Raw genomic sequence first — 8,109 nt, forward strand, 5'->3', positions numbered from 1 at the left:
CTCATCCTAGCCTTAGTCAAAAACGCGCTCGTTCGTGGGACAGACAAAGCACTCAAGACATCAAAACGCTGTCAGACCATAAACTAGGAGTTTGGAAAAGGCACGAACATGCTATCCTCCAAATAAAACTGCTACATGAACAGTGGGCTGCTACTTTCGCTTAATTTATTTTGAATTACATTGAGATATAATTTCTCCAAGAAATAATTCTTTTTCGTCGTAAATTATCTTTCTCTTCTATCCACCGAATTCATTTACTGAACAATAATTTGAAATAAAGAGTAATTGTATCTTCGTAAACGAGCCCATTTTCAACTCCTAAACATAGATAAACTACTTCCAATTTACGTTTCAATCGAAGGCAAGCTACTTGCTGTATGGATAAAATATGAATGGCGACAACAATTATGGTAAAATTGTCTCCAAAGTCAGTAAAATATTCGAATTGTCCTCGTCCAAGGTCTTTAACCGGATACTGCCATATAAAGTAGCTCCCTTAAAGGAGGAGAAGTCAGCCATATTTAGGAATCGGTCTCTAATTTGGCATCCTACAAGTCATAAAAAGAACATGAATGCCACAATGACGTTGAGTGAATGTTGGTCGGCTGCTATCCTCGTAGCAACTTACTAACGAATCAATGAATACGGCTTTAATTCAGATAGGTAATTTGATGACGTGCTTAGCCGAGCTTATCATTCCATTTTCTTTAACGAAAGCTTTGGCTGAATTTTTATCAGGGTCCGAGTTAACGACCCCATTACTTCCATTTGTATCATTATACCATAGTCCTTGCGGTGGTAGATTTCAGACAACTTGGCTCTCCATTAATATCCAAGCCCACAGAATATGCATTTCTTCAGTTTTGCTAAAAGAACACAAAATAAGAAGAATGCGTTGAACAATAGCCGGCAATTACTCCGGACCTTGATCACGCAAACTAAAAAATAGAATGACAATAAAGAAGACAATATTGTACGGGAAGATTACAAGATACATTTTGCATTGAAAAGTAAATGTGAAAGATTTTATGATTTCCTTGAATCACACCCATTAAAGTTCAGTACGATCATAACGTATACATAAACGTTGACCGCGTGGATTTTCGCTTCAAATCACTTCAATGAGACAGGAAAATTTATCTTAAAAGAGGGGCTCCAAAACACACCACATATAGTCTTCATAAGAGAGAAATAAAACTAGGGCCTGTCCGGGATTTGAACCCGGGACCTCTCGCACCCAAAGCGAGAATCATACCCCTAGACCAACAGGCCGCTTGAAAACGAACAATGGATGCGGCCTTGATAGATTCTCACCGGGAAGTGTTATTTGAATTGTGAAATAGAGAGTTTACACGAGCTCGCTGGAAGGCAACGGCCGTTGAAATGCGCGGGTGATTGGAAAGTTTCGTATAGGGCCCAAAACAGAATGTGCTTCATGTTTCGGATGTTAGGTGCAAAGAGACAGCAATTTATATTTCCGCAGATCATTGAATTAGCCAGAACGTCATACGGTTGCCGGAAGAACAGTCCGGCCGCCGAGAGTTGTCCGATGATAGGCAGAAGTGTCTAGTTCGGGCTAGGTGACGACGAGCGTGAAGGACCCAAAGGAAGAATCCCTTGTTTAGGTGATTCGAAGAAAGGGCTTTTTTCGGTGATCCAGGTCTGTTTCGTTGCTTCATACGCTTGTGACAACGTTGTACGACTAGGTGAGGGTGTGATGTGCGTTTGGGAGACAGCAATTGGCTCTTTCTGGTGGATTCTTCACTCTTCCTTTAGCGCTTTCATCGAACAACTCTCGCCGGCTGGACTGCAGTGGGAAGGTCGCAATCAACGTAAGTAATCAATGGGTTTAAACCTCCCGAACATACTAATTCTCCCACACTCATATCTGCATTGCATACCCACACTCATATCGATTTTACAGCAACAAAACCTACCTTCAAGCGATAAGCATGATATGGGTATATTTTTAATTTTTATCGATCAACAGGCATGTGTAAAATATGTCAGTAGATTATTCATTAACATAGATAAAGGCTGAAAGCTAATAAGCTGAGGGATTCATTTAGTAGCGTAAACTAGGTCATACTAAAACCAAAATAATAATCCAACCCATAAAATTAAAAATTAATTAGTCCAAATAAAAAACAATAATGAATATGAAATAGAACAATATTGATAAAGAGCTTCGATAAATTAAAAAAGCAAAAAAAGAGCACTAGAGCCGTTTATTGTCAAAGAAAATTGTAATCAATGAGCATTTTTTTACAAGACACCGACGGTCCCACATGCACCCAAATTACGACAGATATAAAGAAAGGAGATATAAAACTTGAAAATGACGATAGCCAAATTCGAATTAACTGCATACCATATGGAAATCTAAAGTCAGGTGGAGATATTAAGTTCGATAAAACGTCTAGGGACATCGTTATTTTTTTAGGTTTAGCGAGCCGCTGCTTTCATCAAGTACGCAATTAATGTAGCAGTATATTTGGAACGCGATTAATTTTAAATTATAGACATCCGAACATTAGACATAATCAAATTGAAACCAACACGGCCGGTAGAAAAATATGAAAATAGACGGTTTCCTTGAATTATCACAGTGCATGGTCAATTTTTTAAATGAATACACGGAGTCAAAACTTCAAAAAATTGGCGAATAAAAGCAAAGCTATAGCTTTGCTTTTATTCACCAATTATATATTATTGTTATTATATTCACCAAAGAGATAGCTTTTTCTTAATATTCGACACAATTAATGGATATTTACAAGTGTGCATGCCACAAACAAGGCTCCCAAAATATAACGAGTACACGGAAGTGGTGTAGGAGGAATAGAAAAGGGGTATGTTACTTGGGTACCAAATCAGAGAATCACAATAACTGCCCCATTGAGCTCCAAAGATGAATTAAATTAGCCTATAAAGCCTTTCAATAAAATGAAAGTCCCCTAATAAAGAAAAAAATCAGTATTGAGGCTTGGAAGAAGTTCCTGAAAAACTTTGTACATGGAAGCGAAACACGAGGAAAGTGGAATGGCCTAAGTTGAAGCCGCAGAAATTTTGTTTTGGGAAGAGCTGAAAGAATTTGACGAACCGGCAGAAAAAGTAGTAAGCAAGTACTCGACGAAGTCAATGAAGTAAAAGAACTATTTAAGAAATTAAAATTAGAGAAGCGAAACTCATCGGACATTTAGTCCGCCACGAATACTTCATAAAAAGTATTATGGCAGGAAAGATTGTAGGTAGAAGACAGGGGATGACAGAGAACTAACTGCCAAAGAGTATGAGCGATGTAAACAGAATGCGCCTAGAAGAATAAAAAGAGCGAAATAAAGCGGAAAACTGTAGACAAGAGTAAGGTAAGAACAAGAATAACCTTAAAAGAGAAGTTCTATTGCTTAACATTTCCCAAAGGGGCAAATAAAACTAGGGCCTGTCCGGGATTTGAACCCGGGACCTCTCGCACCCAAAGCGAGAATCATACTCCTAGACCAACAGGCCAGTTGCCAAATATTACTGAAATATGCCTTGATACAGTTTCGCCGGGAAGAGATAATGCAATTGCGAAATAGAAAGTTGACATCAGTTCGCTGGAAGGCAAAAGCCTTTGAAATGCGCGGTCGTTTGGTTCCGTTAAGCGCCAAAAACAGAATGTGCTTTATCTTTCGTCAACGGTTGAAGCTAACTCGAAAATCTCTGTGATTTTATGAAGCGGGAAAATTTATGAATCAAAGCAATCGCGATCGATTAAAGGGCATAATATTGGCTGCTGAGACTATACTCTTAGTAGTAGATAGTAACGCTGTTTTTTATCGATTTATAACCTCCCGGCTGAGTTTAAAGCCAACGAGTGCGTCCACCGGGTTGCGGATGGTGGATCGAGCTCTAGATATAGGAGTAAGCAGTGATAAGTGAGTTTACTCGTCGAATAAGAAAGCATTCGTAAACATAAATGACATGAATTCGGTGCAAGTCCGTTGAAATGCCCGCGGTCTTTCAGTATATAAGTTCCATTTAGACCTCAAAACAGAATGTGCTTTATCTTTCGGCAACGGTTGATGCTAACTCGAACATATGTCTGCGAGTTCAAGCATTTTAATATTAAGAGTGCGATATCTTCAGCATTCCATGTTTTAATTCTTCTTCAATATCGCACCGTTCCGCGTTTACCAACTTATGGGCATTTAACGTTTAAAATATCCCAAAGCATACGTAAAATGGTGATTAAAAATTAGTATGTTGCTTATTTTACGCGTCGCCTCTGTGCTTAAAATCTACAAAGCTATCTCCTGTGTATTTCAGCCCCGTTGGTTAGGCACACTTGTCCGCTTGACACCCGGCGCCACACTAGTGGAACACTGCACACCGTGGTGCGGGGTATTACGCCCTCATGGGAAAGCCAGACGCCGAAAAGTCAGCGATAACAGCTTCGCCAGAGCAAGAGAAGGGAAAGATAAGGGGAGAGAATATATGAAGGGGAGGGGACGAAGTGTATACTTCCATAAATAATTTATTTCATCCCTCCCTCAGGAAACTAAGTCATTTCCCAGGGACCTTTTCATGTCTCATAACGCTTTCCGTTATTCATCCTTTCCCCCTTCTCCAACTCACTCATGCACACTTCAAGTATCAACCCCCTCCCATTTTCATATCAAGCTGTAAAAACATCCTGCCGATCCACGCGTATTATATTGGTCATGCGCAGCGGAGGGAGTTGCTTCTGGTTAGGGGCATGGATTGTGGAGGGGAGAAAAGAGAAGGCCTTGTTTTTAATATAAATATATGATTGCGTGAGTTAGCACGGAGGGCCCTTGAATTGACGCTCGTTCCGTGCGGAGAGCTCATATTCGAGACGATTTGCGTCAGCTGGGACGTCGACCGTGCACCCGGGACTCGCCTGTGACCCCGCGGGCGAGACAAAAAAGAATCGGCACCCCCCGTTTCAATCATTCCCGTGGAAACGGATGCGATGCGGAATTGATGAGTTTCGCGCGCTCACAGTCACTTCCGCAGATCGCGCCCGCGTCGCTATACTGACTACAGACGGAATTTTTTCAATGGTGTCGTATCTTGCATCGATAAACGAGGAGTATATTTTTTCATACTTTTCGAACTGCGAATTTCTAAACACCTGCTTATTTTGATAACTACAAAAAAAAACTGCTTGATTGCAAACCTCTGCCTTACGGAAGACTTCTATTACTAGTAGTAGGAGAAGTAGCAACTACTATAGTTCGGTGTGTATGTGGCGGTCCTCTTGCATGCTGCATGTTGGTGATTGGTCACCCCCTGCCAAACACCCTAGAGGTGGCTCGCTGGGTATTATGTAGATGTAGATTTAGATGTATCAATTCTAAGCGTTTCGTAGGGTTTCCCGGCGTATAGAATTGTGGAAGGTTACACGGGATTTCCACCGGGTCAGGTTCTCCAACTCCATCTCGGCTGACGTTTCGATGGGCGAGTTGTCCATCGTCTTCAGAGCATGTCGAGTCTTGAAAATCGTCCTCCTTATATATACACCAATCACACAACACCTGCCCCGGTTGATACCGCCGTCATCCATGTATAAGGAGAACGATTTTCAAGACTCGACATGCCCTGAAGACGATGGACAACTCGCCCATCGAAACGTCGGCCGAGATGGAGTTGGAGAACCTGACCCGGTGGAAATCCCGTGTAACCTTCCACAATTCTAAACGTTTCCTTGAACTCGACCATTCTACTTCTATGTAGAAACGGTATTTTCAGATATTCCATTGTGAGGATTATTTTGGGTTGGGAGATGCGGTTGTCAAGTCGATTTATGGACCCATTTTGATTTTAGAAATTAACAATTGCTTGACGTCAGATTAAAATATAGAGGCCAGAATTGATGGGAAAGAAGATATAGTTCTATTTGATGCAATGGGATAATTGTAAACTAAATGAAACTTATCCGTAATATTCAGAGTCATCAACTCGTTTCCGAAAATTTTTGAAAATATGATTTTTGGTTGACATATGAACCATAGCTGAAAATGTTTAACATTATAGCCAAATTCTTAGAAGCTATGAAGTGTTCCATTTACTGGGACAATAATTAAGTTCCTACGACAAACGGTTTTCATTTGATGGAGGGAAACCTTCGATTGTTTGATTACAATCGTATTTTTCCAAGCTTTATTCTAAATAAAACAGGGTAAAACGTGACCATGTTGAGTTTATACTTTTCAATTATCAGTATTAAGCTATTTGGCAATTTTATGGGGGATCCGCCGACAGATATCATGAAGAAAAAATTCCCATACACGATGTGACCACCCTAGTCCACATTATGTCTGACGCATTAAGCCAATAAACAATACGTAAGAAAACTCATCTCATGATTTGCGCAACGAGTTAAGAATAATTTAAGACAGTTATTGGAGAAAATTGCGCAGACACATAAGACATTTCTGAGATAATTCACCGGTGTTATGGTGTGAAAGTAACATAAAAATAGAGGAATTGTGAATATAGTATAGGGAGTTAAATAGGGAATTCAGTACATAGTCATGATTAAAAGGGTGGCCGTCACTTCCTGAGAATAAAGTAACCATGAATTATATATTTAATTATATTTTTAGGTAAAAGCTGACAAAAATGTGTCTCAATCAATACTATTTTAGGTAATTTTCATTTTTTATTTATTTTTAGATTTTTTTAATTCAATGGAATAATGTAAAACTAAACGAAATTTATTTTTTATATGCAGAGTCATCTTAGCCTTAAGAAATTTTTCAGAGCTTAATTTTGATGAAACTGATATATTTGACTGTACTATGCATTAAAAAAAAAACGTGGTTAATTTCTTAGCTAAAAATCATACTTCTTTCTAAATTTACTTTCCATGAGGCACGAGTTAACATTACCTATAATCTAGATTTTAAAGCATAAAAGAAGGAGCATTTAAATCTCAGCAAAAACGGTCGGCGATCCCGAATAGCACTGACGGTCTCGAATAGCATCTCATGGGCGAATGACCACTCTAGTGACTTAAAAATCAACGTACTTGACTGGCAACACAGCCTTGAATTGCTAACCGTCGCCTTATTGCTAAATCATAGGGGACAGCGTTAGGCATGCGTCATGACTTTTAAACGTACGCGAATAAGGGAATGGAAGCGCAAAGCAAAAAAGAAAAAAAAACATTTCGCGGCCGTTCAGTCTGTAGAAAATCTAATGCATAATGGAGTTGGTCACGAGAGAATATTTCATGAATCCGCGCCCAGATTAGCTCAGTGCACTGACATGTGAACAAAGTGATGAAGAGCGTAGGATCGGCGCTCACCTATGGCGACTAAAATCTCTGATATAAAATTAATGGAAATCTGCAATTACCAACAGGGCTCCTCTATGATATTAAATTCCAATCACCATCCTTTAGAATTTCATACTATGATTTAACTTAGCTATTCATGAAAAAAAACCTCTGAGAATGACCTCATATTTACAGAAGAAAACCCTGTTCATGTTTCTGTTCCATCACAATTAGTCATTCCCACGAATACCCTAGGAATTATTATTTTGCGTTGCATGAACGCCTAAAATTCATAGAAAGTCAAGATATTGTGCGAAAACGGAGTCCATCTCCTATAGTATATAAGGATATATATAGTGAATAACCGTTGAACAATGAGAGGGGTGTAATATTTTACCACGCGAAATAAATTAAGAATAATTGCGATTTCGTTTAGGAGAAAATTTATCACTAAGCCCTTTCTAGCAACGCACCAACGTATTGAATTTAAAATAAATAATATTGTAAAATTTTACTGTGATTTATTGTTCATATTTTAGAACATTGTTCAAGAGAATACACCTCAAGATTTTATTTTCGTTTGAGAACATGAGATTTTTAACAAACTGATGCATTCTAGTAATGTCATGCTCTAAAGAGCAAATATAATTCTGAACGCAAAAGTAATGAAGCATGACTATTATGAAAGGCTATCTCTCTGACAGATTAAGTCATTATCTTGGTGCAAACTCCGAGGGTTAATCATGGCTAAGTAGATGAGATTGGTGCGGACGAATGAATAAACACTAGAATGATTGGGAATGTTCCCAAGAGAACACGAC

At 39.0% G+C, this 8,109-nt stretch overlaps 2 non-coding genes across 2 annotated transcripts; both read right to left on the minus strand.

The window, feature by feature from the left end:
- Positions 1-1,200: 1,200 nt before the first annotated feature.
- Trnap-ugg lies at positions 1,201-1,272 on the minus strand. The gene has a single exon. It is a non-coding gene; the product is annotated as a tRNA-Pro (tRNA).
- Positions 1,273-3,438: 2,166 nt separating this feature from the next.
- On the minus strand, positions 3,439-3,510 carry Trnap-ugg. Its single transcript has one exon. It is a non-coding gene; the product is annotated as a tRNA-Pro (tRNA).
- Positions 3,511-8,109: the final 4,599 nt, after the last annotated feature.

This window comes from Ischnura elegans, chromosome 11, assembly GCF_921293095.1.
Source record: "Ischnura elegans chromosome 11, ioIscEleg1.1, whole genome shotgun sequence".
Taxonomy (NCBI): Eukaryota; Metazoa; Arthropoda; class Insecta; order Odonata; family Coenagrionidae; genus Ischnura; species Ischnura elegans.